The sequence below is a fragment of the Crocuta crocuta genome, unplaced genomic scaffold (assembly GCF_008692635.1).
Source record: "Crocuta crocuta isolate KB4526 unplaced genomic scaffold, BGI_CrCroc_1.0 scaffold64, whole genome shotgun sequence".
Classification (NCBI taxonomy): Eukaryota; Metazoa; Chordata; class Mammalia; order Carnivora; family Hyaenidae; genus Crocuta; species Crocuta crocuta.
The window spans coordinates 4,487,248-4,505,792 of NW_027530640.1; the positions used below are offsets into that span (position 1 = coordinate 4,487,248).

Genomic DNA, 18,545 nt, shown 5'->3' on the forward strand with positions numbered 1-18,545 from the left:
CAGTAGGTTGGGCGCCCAACTCTGATTCCAGCTCAGGCCGTGATCTAACAGTTGGTAGGATTGAGCCCCGTGCTGGGCTCTGCGCTGACAGCACAGAGCCTGCTTGGGCTTCTCTCTCCCTGTCTCCCAAAATAAATAAATAAACTTGAAAAAATTTCCATTTCAGCTTTTCCCATACTATCCTTTATGAAAAAACAATGCTATATGGATCTTATCAAGGAAGTAAGAAGCAGGAATATTTTGAAGTTCAAAGGTTATACGTGATACTTTAACGATACGGCCATATACATAAACTTTATTCTTAAAGCAATACCATTCATGTGTGTTGTCTTATTGCACTACTTATGATCATATTCTGTATAAAGCTAGACTCCTTAGTACAATGTAGTGTCGTTCTGCAGGTCCAACATCATTTCCTCTCTGTGCCCATAGCCGCTTTCTCTGATTCCATTCATTCCCTAATTCCAACTCTCTCCATCACTCCTCGATTTCATTCGTTTGGTTCTTCCATGCCAAAAAATCTGATCCTTTCATTTTTGGATAATTCCCCTCAAGCGTCTGATCTTTTAAGAATCCTTACTGGATCCGTACAGACTAAGTGAGGCGTCTTCTGCCCAAACTATCTCTGTGATACTTACTGAACTCTGCCCAACTTCCTCTTCACGCTAGAGTAACGCTGGAGCCGGAAGCTGTGGTGGCAGCTTCTCGATTCAGCAGCTTCCTGACCACAGCTAGAGCCAGAGCGAAGGTGTGCAGGGTCTGTATCTGGCTGCAAGGCAGGGGTCAGAGGTGAAACTCATCCCACAGCCAGGCTGGCCTGCGGACAAGGTAAGACCAAGAGTTCTATTGTACATGGAGGGTCAGAAACAGAGAAGACTCAAGAAGTTGTTTGTGGGTACCAGAGGCAGAAGCTGGGAAGACTTAAGAGACAGAGGGCTGTCAGAGGTGGTGTGAAGAGCCAACAGCTGCTAGAATCCACAGCTGTGACATTTTTCTGGTTTCTCCTTGACTTCCTCTACTCCCCATCCCCAGCCCAACAGCTTTAGTGTTGACTTCCATCACTGTATCTCTACTGCTTTCTATGGGAACTGCTGCATAGTAGGTAGGCAGCATATTTCTGTTGAATTACATGGAGCCCTATTAACTATCTTTAAAGACCACTTTTGAGGCACCTGGGTGGCTCCGTTGGTTAAGCGTCCAACTTCGGCTCAGGTCATAATTTGCAGTTCTTGAGTTACAGCTCTGTGTCAGGCTCTGCTGACAGCTTAGAGCCTGGAGCCTGCTTTGAATCTCTCTCTCTCTCTCTCTCTCTCTCTCTCTCTCCCCCNAATACATTAAAACATTAAAAATAAAAAGACCATTTATAAAAACCTCTCACGTAGGATACCTATCTAGAAAATTTTCCCTCACTGCCACTGAATAGGATTTTGTTCTTATATATACTCATGGTATGTTTTTTGGGATCTCTCAGTTTCTTTCAGTGTTCTCCCTTGTATTACCCATGTTTGGATATGTTCTGTTGGTTTTGGGTGGGTTTTTTTTGTGATTTTTTTTTCCTTTTTCCTCCCTGAGTGTATCCACTCTAGAGGCAAGATTACTGTCTGAATCATCTTTGAGGATCCTAGTAGAAGTGTTACAGGTTTTCTGTGAGTCTTTTGGTGGCCACTGTGTATTACTCCTATTTCCCACCATTTCCAATGTACTTTAGTTCTCATTCTCAATTATGGAGATGCTGACTTAGAAAGAAGAAACAAGCTTGTGTGGAATCCAAAAGTCTAGTCTAGTATCTTGAAAGAAAAAGCAACGGGAGTGCCTGGGTGGCTCAGTCGGTTAAGCGTCCGACTTGGGCTCAGGTCATGATCTCACAGCTCATGAATTGGAGCCCCGCGTCAGGCTCTGTGCTGACAGCTCAGAATCTGGAGCCTCCTTTCGATTCTGTGTCTCCTTCTCTTCCTGCCCCTCTCCCACTCATGGTCTCTCTCTCAAAAATAAATAAGCATTAAAAATGTAAAAAATAGAAAAAGCAAAGGAAATGAATATATAACCCTAAATTGATGTTACTTGAAAGGTTTTTTTTACTGTTTTATTTATTTTTGAGACAGAAAGAGACAGAGCATGAGTGGGGGAGGGGCAGAGCCTGAAGCAGGCTCCAGGTTCTGAGCTGTTATCACAGAGCCTGACATGGGGCTCAAACCCACCAACTGTGAGATCATGACCTGAGCCCAAGTCAGATGCTTAACCGACTGAGCCACCCAGGGATCCCTCTACTAAAGTTACTTTAAAAGTCCACCTGTGTTTTTTTGTGTAAGACAGGATTTTGCTTTCACCAGGCTATCATGGTTGCCTGCTCTTACTTTACTTGGCTATATAGCTCTGATTTGTAGTATTTAAAAAATTTTTTTAATGTTTATTTTTGCGAAACAGAGAGAGACAGAGCATGAGCAAGGAAGGGGCAGAAGGGAGACACAGAATCTGAAGCAGGCTCCAGGCTCTGAGCTGTCAGCACAGAGCCCGAAGTGTCAGCACAGAGCTGTTCGTGGGCTCGAACCCACGAACTGGGAGATCATGACCTGAGCTGAAGTCAGATGTTCAACTGATTGAGCTACCCAGACACCCCAGATTTGTAGTATTTTTGGAATTTGAAATTAGAAACCCATTTACCACTTATACCTTAATTCTCTGATTGAAGTGTAACTCGTTGTAACTAAGAACCAATGAATTAAAAAAACAAAAACAAAAATATCTGTTTAGTTTATGTCAGAGTGTAATGTATATGCATGTGTGTTTGCAATATCTATAATTATCTATTTATCACCTATTCATGTTTATTTTAGAATTAAGAAAGAATAAAGGAGAATTTTTTGAAATGTTTGTTTAGAGATCTAGTACTGAGCTGTCTTATACCATAGTCAATAGCTATGTGCCAGTATTGAACATCTGAAACATGACTGTATTGAATTCAGATGTGCTGTAAGTATAAAATATATAAACAACTTTGAAGGTTTAGCTTATTAGTTAAAAGTAAAATTTATTATTACTACAGTTTTATATTGGTTGCTTGTTGAAATGACATTATTTTACATACTGGGCTAAATAGCATATTATTAAAATTAATTGTATATGCTTATTTTAATTTTTTTTCATGTAGCTACTAGGAAATTTGAAATTAAATGTGTAGCATGCATTTTATTTCTGTAAGATAGCATTACTCTAGTATGCTATAATTCAGTTACTTTTACTTTAAAAACATTACAAGGAAGTTGAGAAAAAATTTATACTCCAGTAGAGGAGACAAATTAATTGATAGTCTGCTGTGCTGCAGACACTGAGATTTTACATGAACTAAACTTCATTTAATTCTCCCCAAATCTTATTAGGTAGGTATTGTTCCTCTTTTAAAATAGGTAGACTGGGGCTCAACAAGTTTAAGAAAATTTCCTATAAGCCATGATCAGACAGTTAGCTGTCTGTCAGTAAAACTTACTCAAATCTGCCTGACTTGAGGTATCATTCTCTTTTTACTAGAGAACACTCTCATAGGTCTTTCCTTTTCAGAGACTGGCACCATATGCTGCCAGAAATTCTAATACTACCCACTGTTGTGAGGTTTTACCAGCCAATTACTTCAAAATGAGATCCAATTTTCTTTTTTACCCAAATGAAAATAAAACTGAAGTCCCTTATATGCCAAATTATAAGAAATTCCAGTCTTTCCCCAGCGTTCCCCTCCCTACATAATCATAAATAACCCAGAGCTGTTTACTAATGCCTGAGTATTGATCTATTTGTCTTGTGGATTGACCATAGAGTGGAAATTCAGATACACTCAAGGCTGGAGGACTACCTCACATCCTGTCTAGAGAAGAGTTAATTCGGTGAACAGTGGTTTTGTTTTCTAATGCTGTGTAACAAATTACCATTAGTGGCTTAAGACAACACCCATTTATTAGCTCATATTATCTGTAGGTCAGAAGTCCAGCATGTCATTGCTGAATTCTCTGCTCACAGTTATCGCATAGCTAAAATCGAGGTGCCTGCAAGTCTGAGCTCTCATCTGGAGACTCTGGGAGAAAAATCAGCTTCCAAGCACGTTATTGTTGTTGGCAGTATTCATGCTCGCTGTCGATATTAAGACTTAGGTCCCTGTTTCCTTGTGGCTGTCAGCCAGGGGCCGTTCCCTGCCTCTAGAGACTGACTGTATTCCTTGTCATATGCCCGCCCGCTACCCCATCTTCAAGCCAGCAGTGGTTCATCGAGTCTCTTTCATGATTTCAATTTCTGACTTCTCCTTCTGCCACTAGTGGTAGAAAACTCTCTGCTTTAAGTGCTCTTGTAGTGAGAGATGAGACTCACTCAGATTATCTTCTTTTAAGGTCAACTATGACCTATAACATAACATTATCATGGGACTTTCTTATCCTAGCCACAGGTTCCAGGAATGCAGGCACAGAATACTGCGGGGAGTGAGTGATGCATTTTCAGCAATCTGCCCACTATAGTCCTGGGGATTATATAGGACACATATGCTACCACAGTGGCAGTGGCACGGGGCAGAGTATCAGAATTCTGCCAGCTACTTAGCTTAGCTAATCACAGGGACAAAAACAAGAGGTATATTACTATCAGGTAGTAACATTGGCTTGAGAAGGAATGAGGATTGGACGTGAAAAATTATGTTCCCTTTCTTCCAATTTTAACCTCAAATCTTGCTCATCACAAACTTTCTTTGTGAAGGGTGCCTGGGTCAGTAGGTTAAGTGTCTGACTCTTGGTTTCAGCTCACATCATGACCTCACAGTTCGTGAGTTGGAGCCCCATGTTGGGCTCTGCAATGACAATACCAGAGCCTATGTGGGATTTTCTCTTTCTCTGCCCCTCCCCCATTCTCTCTCTCTCTCTCTCTCTCTCTCTCTCACTCAAAATAACTAAACTTTAAAAAATTATATACATAAAAAAAACCTTTCTTTGTGAAAGCAACAAGTAAATCTCTCTGTTAGGTGGAATTATAACATTTCTGACCCATCAGTTTTAAGGGCAGCAGTGTCCAGACATTTTGAGGTATGTTGGAGCCTCCGTGTCCCCTCTTGCTGAAGCCCTAGTCAATCACGGAGGTGGGAGTCCTCCTGGTGCCTTCTGAATGGCTTCCTGGGTCACTGGGACCAATTCTGCTGGTTCCTCTGAGCCAAGGAGCTTCCTTGAGGTGCAGAGAGTATCCCCCTTCCCCCAGCACAGTGCAGAACTCAGTCCCTCTTGGGAACCGGCCCTTTGGACCGGTTCTTTCTTTCCCCACTCCCATATGCCAGCCTGCCAATATTCAGCTCAAAAGCCGCTGTGGCTCTTGCTCTTCTTGGGAACTCCCCTTCAATGAAATGCCAGTTACTGAGGTTTTGCTTGCCCAACCTTGTGCTCTCCTAAGTGGCACATCCCCTTTCTCTTTATTGCTACTGTTGTTTACTTGAGAGGTTCCTTTTAGCTGACTCATATTTTTAACATTAACAAATGTATAGAGGAATGTTTTCTCACTATCGTTTGTGGAAGATTTGAATTACCTACCATATATAGGTGTTCCCTGTAAGAAAAAAAGAAAAGGTAATTAATTCTTAGTCAGTGCGAGTCTCTTAACCTGACACTGCAGAATGATTATCAAAAGGCTCCTTTCTTCTTCTCTGGTTGTCCCCAAGGGCATTTTTATTATAATTCCTAACTCCTTTTTTGTTTTTATTTTTATTTTTTTGTTTCAGTTTGGGATTTTTATTTCAAGCTGAGGGGCTGTAATGCAATTACAGTTGACCCTTGAACAACATGAATTTGAACTGTGTGGGTCCACTTAAACATGAATTGTTTTCATTAAATACAGTACTATAAAGGTATTCCCCTTCCTTCATCTTTTCTTAATAACATTTTCTTTTCTCTAGCACACTTTATTATTAGAATACAATATAAGTACACATCACATTCAAAATATGTGTTAATCAACTGTTTATGTTTTAGGTAAGGATGTGAAATGTTGGGTCTGGGAATGAATGGTCAAGAAAGGATTCTTGAGATGTCTTCAGTGCAAAAAGGGTGATTCTATTAAAGAACAGGGACAGGACCCATGAGCAGAAAGAGTTGCACTGGGGTTGTGGGAAGTGGCTGATTATACACTTTCAAGTTGGTAGGGTGTTAGGGATAGTGTAGGTCTCTAAGGAATTTGGAAGCAAGGTTTCCAGGACCTTAAAGGGCTAGCTGTTGTTAGGAGAAGATAATCTATTACTGTCTACTAAAATCTTAGTCATGAGACCCTTCAGGTTAACATCAGTGGGCAATATGTTTGGAGGATGGGATTGCCAACATATGTATCTTGAGGGACTCCTAGGTGGCTTAGTCAGTGAGGCGTCTGACTTTGGCTTAGGTCATGATCCCACGGTTTGTGAGTTCCAGCTTCGCCACAGGCTCTGGGGTGATCGCTCGGAGTCTGAAGCTTGCTTCAGATTCTGTGTCTCCCTCTTTCTCTGCCTCCCCCACTTACACTCTGCCTCTCTCAAAAATAAACATTAAAGAAAATTTTTAAAAAACCATATATATGGGGGGTAGAGATAAAGGAAGTTTCTGAAGGGGCTTTTATATGTTAAAGGAGATATACAGGATCCTGGAGGCTGGGCTAGTGTCAAACTGAGGTTGCCTTTCATCTTTAGCAACGTATTAACAATGAGACAGCTCACTCTGGTCAAGTACTTGTCACTGGGCCGTAAGATATAAGGAAGTTTAATTTTTTTCTTTTGTCTTTGTTCTCCACATCAGGTAAGACTTCTGGTCAACAGTAGGCTGTTAGTTAATTTGGGGGAGAAGAAAAAGTTAAGTGTGGATTTTCAATTATGCCTCTAACCCTCACATTGTTCAAGGATCCACTGTACATCTCAGGCTCTGTGTTGAAGATGCATGTACCCCAAACTACCTCTCCCCATCCTCACCCCCTCCATCCCTGCTCCAGTTAAGTATATCACCTAAAATCATCCCCCATACCACCAGAGGCATGCGATCCACAGTTTAGAAAACACTGATCTGACTCCTTCTTTCCCAGAGAGCCACCTCAAATTCCTTTCCCTCTAAGGGACCTTTTCTGACAATACAGACCTCAGTGATCCCCTCAACTGCATTCATAAGGCTACTGTGTCTAATTATTCAAATGTTGCTGTGTGACATTTCATTAAGGACAAAGACCATGCTTTATACTAAGTTTTCCCACAGCACTTGGTATGCTACCTGGCAAACAGCAGGCATTCAATGAATATTTGTGGTTTGATGATCAGCAAGGAGCAGCTCTGGCTAAAAGTGTGAAGCCAAGTTTGTCTCAGGTTCTTCTACCTTCGGCCGCTTCAGTCACAGAAAGGGCCATGTATTATGATTCTCCTCTGAATTGGTAATGTTCCCCTTTCTCAGTAAGTTCCAGGTGTTTCCCTATTTTTCTCAATCTCCCCAAGTCACACTTCATGTGCTCTGTGTCTCCTTATCTTGTTGACTGTTAGGTAAGATATTTGGTGTTTGCCACTAGATCTTATGTTGCTTAGCTGTGTCTTATAGAACTTTTTTGTACTTCTATCACATCAAAGACAGGCCTTGGGTACATAATAGATATTTGTTGTATCAAGAAATGAATATGTTATATTGTGTCTTGGAGTAGTCCTGTTGTATCTTTAGGAAAAAATGCAAAATCGCCAAACTAATCCATGTTAACATTGGTCAAGGGAATTTACTAGATTTATTAACAAGTATGCAAACGCTCTGTGGTTTTGACTTGGAATAATAAAAATGAGATCTTCCTTCTATTTTCCCCCCTTCCTTTGGTCCACTTGGCCAATTTAAATGTTCCTTTCAAGGAGCAATTTAAGTCTTTAGAGTTTTACACAGAACTGATGCTTCCTTCTCTGTATTCTGAGCATGTTGTCATACATACTTCTAGTTAGGGGGTGACCACATAAATTTATGGTCTGAACCTGGACCCACTGAGAATGGAAGGAGGCACAAATAACTAGTAAGCCAGGATAAAAGGTGTTCTTGACAAACCAGGAAGTATGGTTATACTACTCTGCAAGTAGTTATTTGCTAACTGTATGTCATCGAACTGTAAAGCTATTCTAGGTCTGAGCCTTATTTCTCTTAGCTTCCTTTGTTATCTAGCACTGTGCCTGGCACATGGTGGTGGTAGAAGAAATGTGAGTGCCTCTTTAATAATGTTCATTTAATTGCATATTATACGATCTTGATGTAGAACTCAAACCATCCCATTTGGTGCCTATTATGAGCCATTTTCTCAGTATAAAAATATAGGTCAATGAGCTTAATTATATGCTTGTGTAATGATAATAGCTAGCATTTATGAGCACTTAGTATGTGCAAGTCCCAAGGCTAAGAACTTTGTTTGAGTTCTCTCATGGATTTCTCACAACAATTCTTGGAGGTAAGTACTGCTATCTTCCCATTAAATTGGAAGAAAAGACAAGCTTAGAAAGATTAAGAACCTTGCTCAGGGTCATCCAGCTTATTTTGTAGTACAGTTTGAACTATATGTGAGAAACTATATAGAGTTTCTCCTCTTGGTTGGAAACAGCTGCTATCAAATTTTGGAAAGTAATTTTAAAATATTAATACCATACTTTTGGGAAAAAATCATTGGCATTTACGTGTTTAAAAGGATATGCATTTAACTAATTCAAGATTGCAGCAACAAGTCAATGTGGCAGCTATGTGAGTAGTGACAGACAAACACATTCTTGCTGTTGTTCTTTGCATTAACATTTCCATTTGTTATGGCACAAATATACCGTTAGTTTTGTTGAGGTCATCTTCTTGTTTATGAACTAATAAGTGTGCAAAACAGTTTGCACTACAACAAAACTTCTGTAGTACAACAGTTGGGTTTACACTTAACAGTATTTTCAGTGTACGTTATGTACGTAAATCATGAACACTGTCTATTTTCCGCCTGTCCTTTGGAATAAGATTTTAGTTGGTAACAATTTTAAGGACAGTAGAGCCACATCATAATATTAACTCTGATAAAATTATTATTTGGTAGGGGCGCCTGGGTGGCTCAGTTGGTTGAGCGTCCGACTTCGGCTCAGGTCATGATCTCACGGTTCGTGGGTTCGAGCCCCGCATTGGGCTCTGACAGCTAGCTCAGGGCCTGGAGCCTGTTTCAGATTCTGTGCCTCCCTCTCTCTCTGACCCTCCCCTGCTCATGCTCTCTCTCTCTGAGAAATAAGTAAAACATTAAAAAAAAATTATTATTTGGTATTATTGTAATTACAAACCATGTTTTGACATTGATGAAACACATTATCAGTGGTTTTTAAACAAAAGGAGTCCATTTAATTCTATAAAAATCTAAACTGTAAGGATAATCTATAGCTTTAAATTGTTTTAAATCATAAGAGATAAATATGTTAAGAGAATATGCTATAAATATAACACACACCAAATAATTAAACAGACTTTCATACAGAAGGTATCTTTCAAGAATTGTATTCTTTTTAATTTTTTTTATTTTTTATAGTTTATTTATTTTTGAGACAGAGAGAGACAGAGCACGAGCGGGGGAGTGGCAGAGAGAGAGACATACACAGAATCCAAAACAGGCTCCAAGCTCTAAGCTGTCAACACGAACCAATGTGGGACTTGAATCCATGGACCGTGAGATCATGACCTGAGCCGAAGTCGGACGCTTAACTGACTGAGCCACCCATGCGCCCCCTCAAGAATTGTATTCTTAACTGATTTTTTTTTTCTATCGACAAGAGAGGTGTATGAATAGCTGTAGTAACTGAAATTAGGTATTATCAGGGCATTCAACTGCATATGATATGTTATAAACATACTATGGGAAACTTGAAAGCAATGTTTACATAATGAATATTAACCTTTATGAAATAAATGATAGGAAATATTATTACTTAAGGTGTTCACACAAAATGACTACAATTGTAGGGTGCCTGGCTGGCTCAGTTGGAAGAGCCTGGGATTCTTGATCTCAGGGTTATGAGTTTGAGCTCCACATGAGGCGTAGATATTACTTAAATAAAGCTTAAAAAAAACCTTATTTGCAATTCCAAGGAAGTGTTACAAACACATATATCAAATTCAAGAATTTTCTGGGTTTTTTTTTTAGCATCCCATGTTTTAAAAAAAGGTTGAGATGATTATAGATTCACATGCAGTTAGAGGAATTTCCTGGGTTTTTTGTTCTGGGAAATTTTTAGAATTAATATGCCTTTGAATTTCAGGCCAGAAAGCTTTTTCTAGTTTAACACATTATTCCTATTTAGTGAAACAGAATACCAGTGTATCAAAGGGTAGAAAAACTGCATTAAATGTCAAGCTTTCACTGTACTTAGGTAACTAGAAAATCAGAATGCTTATATTATAATGTAGATAAGGATCTATGGTTAACTGAAAAAGTGGGACAAGAGCAAGTTTAAAATAAAAAATTGGTCTTTTTATTTTTCTTTGAACTTTTTATCATTTCGGGATTTAAAAATCTTTTTATTTCACTTGCTTTAGGCACTGGGATATATCAGTTGAACAAAACAGAATTTCATATTATATTGGAGAAGATGGACTTTAAAAGATAAACATACAGGGGCACCTGTGTGGCTTAGTCAGATGTGCATCCAACTCTTGGTTTCCACTCAGGTCATGACCTTGTTCTTTGTGAGCCCAGCACATTGGGCTCAGTGCTGACAGCGATAACCTGTTTGGGACTCTCTCTCCCTCTCTCTCTGCCCCGTCCCTGCTCACTCTGTCTCTCTCAAAATAAATAAATAACCTTAAAAATATTAAAAATAAATAAATAAATAAATAATCAAGTGTCACGGAAAGAAAAGAAAAAGAGCAAGTTAGGAAGGACTGAGAGTTGGGGTTGGGNACAGAGCCTCATGTGGAGCTCAAACTCACAAACGCCATGATCAGGGCCTGAGTGGTTATCAGAGGCTTAACCAGACTGAGCCACCCAGGGGCCCTGGGGTGGTTGCAGTTTTCAATAGTGTGGTCAGGCTAAGAATCACCTTTAGGGTGAGATTTGAGCAAGGAGTTAAAAGAGGGAAAGTAGACACAGGAAAACGTACCTGGCAGAATAAATGACTCTCGCAAAGGCCCCAAGTATTAGTCTGTCTGGAATCATCAAGTAACAAAGGATGGAGGATGGTTGGAGCTGGAGTGGGGCAGGGGAGGGGCCAAGGCAAAGCAAGGGCTTTGTAGGTCACTTTAATAACCATAGCTTATTACAGTGAAATAGGGAGCCACTGAAGGATTTTGACCAGATGAGCCAGGAGCTGACTTTTCTTATAAGAGAGTATTCTTTTCTTTAAGTGTTTATTTTGAGAGAGAGAGATACTGCGCAAGCATGGGAGGGGCAGAGAGAGGGGAGGATGGAAGATCCAAAGCAGGCTCCACACTAACATTATAGAGCACAAATGTGGGGCTGAAAGTCACAAACCCTGAGATTATGACCTGAGCCAAAGTGGTATGCTTAACCCACTGAGCCACACAGGCGTCCCAAGAGAGTATTCTTTATTCTGGTTGTTGTTCTGACAATGGACTGAATGAATGGTGGGCAGGGAGACCCTTTAGCAGGCCCCTGAAGTATGATCCAGACAAGAGAAAATGGAAATAATGCAGGTGATGAGCGGTTTGATTCTGATTTATTTTGAGGGTCCAACTAACTCGCAGGCTTGCTGTACAGCTTGGAGGTGAAGATGAAGGAAAGGAGCCAAGGACTCCACAAAGTATTTGTTCGGAGCAACTAGCTAGAAGGACCGTGGCTAGGTGTTGAACTGCTTTTTGAGTAAGGGAGAATTATAAACTTAGGGGAAAAAAGAACACTAATATTGCACAAATATAATCAATCTAGATGGAGAAGACAATGTATTATACATGACATTCCAGGTGTGGTAGGGCAGAAAACTTACTGCAGGCATTTGCTAGATGGGCGCTCTTAGGGGTTTCTGGTTTCTGGGATGTATAAAATACACAGCTAAAGAAGACTCGGATCCAGGACACGTTCACACTTTTCAAATGTCAGGTGGAAGTTCTAGGCTGGAAAAGCCAGTTAATGACAGATTCAACGATCCCGACGTTTCCATTAATAAAATGTTGTGATCCAGTGATCTGATTTCGGGGCATCTGTCTCTCCACCGCTTCCAACCGACAAGCAGTGCCAAGGCTCAGCGCCGACCCTGGCCAGCCTGGGAGCGTCCCGGGTCGCACTTCGAGCGCAGGCACCTCCCCTCCGCGCGGTCCGGGGAGGGGCGCGAGCCACCGTTGCCAGCCCCCCGGCGCAGGGCGAGGAGGGGCTGTCGTCTGCTCCCACCCAGACCTGGGCGCCATCTTCCGGCGCGTCCTTTCCCGCGCGGGCTCCAGCCCGGGCTCTCTGCCCTCCTCTCTCCTTGGAGAGGATTCCTAACCCGCGCAGCTGGAGGGCGCTGCGCGTCGTGGGGGTCGCGGGCTGAGTCCGACGCCCAGGCGGGGCAGGGGGTGGGGCCGGCGGGGCGGCAGCGGCNAGGCGTGCGGTGCGTTCAGCCTGCGGGTCTCGCCGCGGTTCTCTGTGGGCCCCGGAGAGAAAGCCCTGACTGACCACCTCCTCGGAGGAGCTCGTGTTACTCTTACAGGTTGTCTTGCCGAGCGCTTGCTGCTTTCGTTGTGATTTTTGGTCACGGGCGTGGTAGGTAGCGGCTCGCTGATGCCGCATCCATAGCCGAAAAGGAGCCTCGATGGGCTGACTTAATGTGTACTTGAAACAACACTGGGATTTCTCTTTAGCTTATTGTAAATGATGAGCTCCTGTAGGGGAATTTGGTGCTGAGGTTCAGTTCACAAAATTAACGTTTTGTTGAGGAGCCTGGCTTATGGTAGGTGCTCAGTAAAGTTCTGTGAATGAATGAGCGAACCTTGAAACCTCCACACTGATTTCAGAGCTAGTTAAAATTTAGGCGTATGCCCTCTTGACTCGAGGAGAAAACGTTGGCATACAATATGTAGTTTCTGTTGCTCTTACCCAGCGTATACATAGTGTTAATAATCAGTTATCAGTGTTACAAGTGTAGAAAATATGGTCGAAATGTGGAACTTTTAATTTTGAGGAAAGTTGGTAGACGTTGACTGTTATTTAAAAATAAGTGCTATTTCTGATTTTGTTTTGAAAGAGCAAAGAAATTAAAGAAGAAATGCTTGGATTGTATTTTGTTCTTTTGAGACCCCCACATTCTCTGTCATTACAAATAAATAAGTTTATGGGCTTTTGAGGGACGTGGTGGCCTGGTCTTAAGTTGCTTTTGGAGCTAGAGGGAACTCTAAAGTTAGGGGGGGAAGGAAGACTAATGTTGCACTAGTCAAGCCTTAGTCAATGGGTGTTCATTAAGCACGCGTTATGTACTGGCACCTGAGTTGGTTGCCGAGTTTCTAGAAGCAAACAAAACCCACAATCATCGCTTTAACCTGAGCGTGAAGTTCTTTCCTCATTATCAATTTGCAAGTAGGGACTGTCTTGTACCCTTGCCGCCTACTTAAAGTTGGGAAAGATGGCAGGTGGACTGCAGGAAGTGTAGATCCCTCACAGTCTCTTTAATGATTAATAAGTACTTCCTAGGGCTGAGACAATGCATTTTCGTATTGACTGTTATAAAACCAGTCTACGTTTTAAAACGAAGGAAGAGATTTAACACACTAGGATTTTTATTTTCTCCTTCTTCCACTTTGGATGATTTTGGTACAGTGTATTTATTGAAGAGTAATGTACTTCTGGTTGTTTTCTGTAAATAATCTTTGCTATACAACATTTTAAGTTATTAGAAATGTACAAGGAAATACAGTAGATTCCTCTTCTACAAGAAATATCTTCTTTTTTTAAAATTTTTTTATTTTTGAGACAGAGCTTGAGTGGGGGAGGGGCAGAGAGAGAGGGAGACACAGAATCTGAAACAGACTCCAGGCTCTGACTGTCAGCACAGAACCCCACGCGAGGCTCGAACCCACAAACCGTGTGATCATGACCTGAGCTGAAGTCGGACGCTTAACCGACTGAGCCACCCAGGTGCTCCTACAAGAAATGTCTTAAAGCATCTATTCAGAAGTTTGATTTGATCTTTTAGTCACTATTTACAAATAAATACAATATTGACTTGATCATGCTGAAAAGGGAAGGACTGTTACTAATAATTCATGGTTCCATATTTGGACTTTTCCTCTATCTAGTATTGCAACTGTGATGAAACTGCTTACTAAAAAAGAGAATGCAATTTGTCGTATTGAACATATCCTGAAAGTAAGGTTGCATTGCTTGTTTTTGTCTTAAATACATAGGATTAAAAAAACTGCTTATTTTAAATCTTTTTTTTTAATGTTTGTTTATTTTTGAGAGAGAGACAGTGAGAGAGAGACAGAGTTGAGAGCTGAGGAGGGGCAGAGAGCAGAGGGAGACACAGAATCTGAAGCAGGCTCCAGGCTCTGAGCTGTCAGCACAGAGCTGGATGTGGGGCTGGAATCCATGAGGTGTGAGACGACATGAACCAAAGTCAGATGCCCAACCTACTGAGCCACCCAGGTGCCCCCAAAACAGTGTTTATTTTATTTAGCCTCATCAGAAGGCCAAATTGTTGTGTTCCAAAGTCAGTTCAGATCATTACAAAATAATGTAGGATAAAAATTTTTTATAGATAGCATTTCGGTTAGGTGGACCCTTTTGGTTTGTTAACACCTTAAACATTGAAGATAGCTTCAGGTAGAACTTAAGAGTTTCAGATTTATTGGCTACTTTTTGTGGTTGTGCTTGGGAGTAATATTGAACATAATTCCTTGCTTTTTAGTAGTAGAGAGTTGTGATAGTTTTTCTTTACCTGTATATTTCTAGTAGGAAGAGTTACTGTGACAATACAATGCTGATAGTCTGATGCTGATAAGAAACCTGATAGTAGATGCTAATAATGATGTTTAAAAAAGTGTAAACAAGGAATGCCTGAGTGTCTCAATCAGTTGAGCGGCTGACTTCATTTGGGCTTAGGTCTTGATCCCAGAGTCATAGGATTGAGCTTCGTTTGGCTCTGCGAGTTTGGTTCTTTGTTGGGTGTGGGGCCTGCTTGACGATCTCCCCCTCCTCCCCACGCACATTCTCCCTCCCCCCTCCCTCTCCATTCCCCTCTCTAATAAAGAAAAAAATATTTTTTAAAAGTCAGTGCAAGCTGTGTTACGTTGAATACAAAATGCTTGGTGTATTTTGTTTGGATGTGAACTTCCTCATCAGAATTGCTGATAGTCAAGAGTATTGAGACATTTTATCACTTCTTGGCCTTTTGGCTACTATCAAGTGAAGACTATTGAGACATTTTAATTTTTTTTTTCAAGAAGTAAGAACCCATAATGACTAGGTTTTTATACCTTAAATAATACTTTGTTTTCAAAGTATTATTTCTCCTTGGGAGGAGTTTGTAGTGTTTTGAGTCTAAATAAATTCCAGGATCACACTATTTTATAATTGTTGGAGTATTTGAAATGTTGATGCTTTCTTTCTCAGACAGGGTATGTGTATGTGTTACCAGATGGGAGGAGGACGTTTGTTCATTTTTAAATTTTTGGGGGGACCCTTGAGAGTGCTCTACAAAGTGTTTCCTTTGTCAGATATAATTAAGAGTGATTAAGCATGATGCTGGTAAAAAGCATATTGCAGCTCTTTTCCTATTTGTATAGATTGAGTGTATCAATTAGCATTTGTATAAAACATTTTCAAAGTGGTTTATAAGTAATAAGTTTTTTCTCATAATTGGAAATGAATATTGGTTTTCATCTGTTACAGTGTTCTTAATCTCCATTCTCATGAAATACTTTAACATTTTATTGAACAGTAGATGTTAGATCTGTCGTGGAGGGGGAACATTATGGGTTCCCTGTGCATTCTGGAGAAGGATGGAGTGAAATGTGTGCTTATCATTATTACTTAGTTACTAGCTAGGTGAGGGAATTTATTCTGATTTTTTTTTTTTTTTTTTGCATACCCATATGGAATAACTTGGACTTTAGCTTATTAATAATTAACTTTATGTATCCTGGTACCTCACTTCAAAGCTTAAGAACACTTGAACTTTTCTATAATACTAACAATGACTAGAGCAGGAGTTAGCTCAGAGTTATGGGATCCCATCCACCAGGACTGAACTGAACTGAAAGCCAAAAGACTTGCTAATTAGTTGTCTTTATCGTGACATGATAAAATACCTGCGAATGCAATTTAGTAAAAATGGATTGTAGCAAAACAAACCTCCTCTTTTTTCTTAGAAAGCATTAGGTAATTCTATATTAAATTTAGGTGTCTTTGAAAATGACTAACCCATGAGTGCTGATATTTTCATTTTTGATCTTTCCCATTTAGAAATTCCTGCTAAGATTTCCTTTTGAATCTTTATTCAGTTGTATTATTATAAGCATCTTTTAGTAAAACATAAAATAATTTTGAGATTATATTCAATTATATTTGCGATTATATTGAATCTTGATTCAATTGATTGAATTATTATAAGCATCTTTTAGTAAAACATAAAATAATTTTGTTTCGTTTGCCTTATCCACTTCCACTTTTTGCTTAATGAAGCAAAACTGATTTTTTTGTATATTCAGCATTGAGTATATTTTGCACTTACATATAGTGGGAACCCATGTATATTTGTGGAACTGTTTTGTGTAGTGGATGGGATTTGATAAAGTTTAAGTAGAAAACAGCTCTCTCTCCCTATACCTTCAAACTGTCCCTGTAGATTAAGAATTTCTCTGCCTGTGGATGACCTTTTAGGAAGATCAGATAGCTTTTCTAGTCACTTTTAGATAATAAAAATTCTAGTGTTCCCTTGTCAATAATAGTCTTATTTTAGTCATTAGAAAACACAGTTCAGTATAATGTTCAGTGTCCTAAAACTCTTACACAATTTAGAACTTTTCTAGCTCAGAACCTCTTGAGATCTAGAAGCTTGCTTTGGAATAGGAGTCCTAGTAGGTATCTCCTACTTTACCAGCTCCTCTTTGTTTATTTATTTTTTTAATGTTTTTATTTATTTTTGAGAGACAGACAGCGTGAGCAGGGGAGGGTCAGAGAGAGGGAGATACAGAATCCAAAGACAGACTCCATGCTCTGAGCTAGCTGTCAGTATAGAGCCAGACATGGGGCTTGAACCCACGAACCGTGAGATCATGACCTAAGCCGAAGTCGGACGCTCAACCCATTGAGTCACCCAGGCACCCTTACCAGCTCCTCTTTAATATGCTGTCCAATTCACCTGTCTAGGGTCCAGCTCAGTGGGGAAAGGGGACGGGGGGGAAAAGGTAGGATTTTTAACCTGGCTCATCCCCTTATGATCTAGCTTTGGTGCCTTCTGGATTGGGCAGTTGTTCAAAGTGGACCCTTTCTTCAGAAGTGCTGGAAATGGTTTTCTTGGGGATTCCATGTCTGGGAATCTTCCAGCTACAATTCTTCTGATAAAATTCTTCTATTACATTCCCTTCACCTTCCAGTTCCTCTCATCTGTAGGCTCACTATGCCCAAGGAGAGAGAGGTATTGCTTTAGTCATCATAGTAATTCTATAATTTTTTAACCAGACCCATCCTTACTTTATTAAGGTTATTTCACATGACTCAGTTTCATGTATTCCACCAGGACCTCAGCATCACACCTTTCCAGCTTCTTAATTATCTCCACTTAAACAGTACTTCTGTGTCTGGGACCTGTAGCCCATTGCTACCACCATCTTTTTACTGTCCCAAGCCCCCTTCTGCCATGACAGTGCTTTGAATCCATGGTCCGTGTTACAATTTCTACCTTTTGTACACCCTCAGTTCTCTGTAGCACTTCTTCACTGTACTCACCTGGCAGTTCGCCTCTTCTCCTCCAGTTCATTTGTGCATCTAGACCAGTCTGTATGTTACCTTGAGTGTAGCTTGAGGAAAACATTACGCTGCTGACCTGGTCTCCCAGTAAATTTATGACCAGTGACCTGACCTAAGGAGGGCCCTTCATGCTGCCTTTAGTACATTTCCCTGGTTGAATCACTCTCCCACTCCCCTAAATGACCATTTTACATCTCTCTTTAAAACTCAACCACTTCTTTTTATTTTCAGCTAATAACTTTACTTCCTGTATATTAAAAATGAAAGCAATCAGAAGGAAAGTTTGCCTCTTTACCTATACTCTCTGGGTTTTCTATTATGCTATGACCATCATGGCCTCCATTCTTCTGACCTTGGTTCTGTACCCTGCTGTCAAGGACATTGCATTGCCTCTGTACTCATGCCAGTCTTCTGCCTGCCAGTGTGTTGCGTCATCACTGTTTCCCATTTCTACTGTTATCATTCCTATCAGAGTAGAGATACGCTGAAATCTCTCCCGTCTTTTAAAAAACAAACAAATAAACCTCCCCCAACAACACATTTTTCTTCAGCTGTTGTTCTCTGAAAGAGTTTTTTTGTGGTCATCAGTACTGTCTCTTTGGATCCATTACCTATGGGTTTTTTTTTTTATCTTTTTCACTCTAACT

General features: G+C 40.4%; 1 protein-coding gene across 2 annotated transcripts in view; it reads left to right on the forward strand.

Moving 5' to 3' along the window:
• Nucleotides 1-725: 725 nt before the first annotated feature.
• CDC42SE2 (CDC42 small effector 2) overlaps nt 726-18,545 on the forward strand; it is a 119,843-nt gene continuing 102,023 nt past the window's right edge. For both annotated transcript variants that reach the window (XM_077768581.1, XM_077768582.1), the window contains exon 1: nt 726-828. The gene's annotated coding sequence lies outside the window, so the exon portion shown is untranslated. The remainder of the gene's footprint in view (nt 829-18,545) is intronic.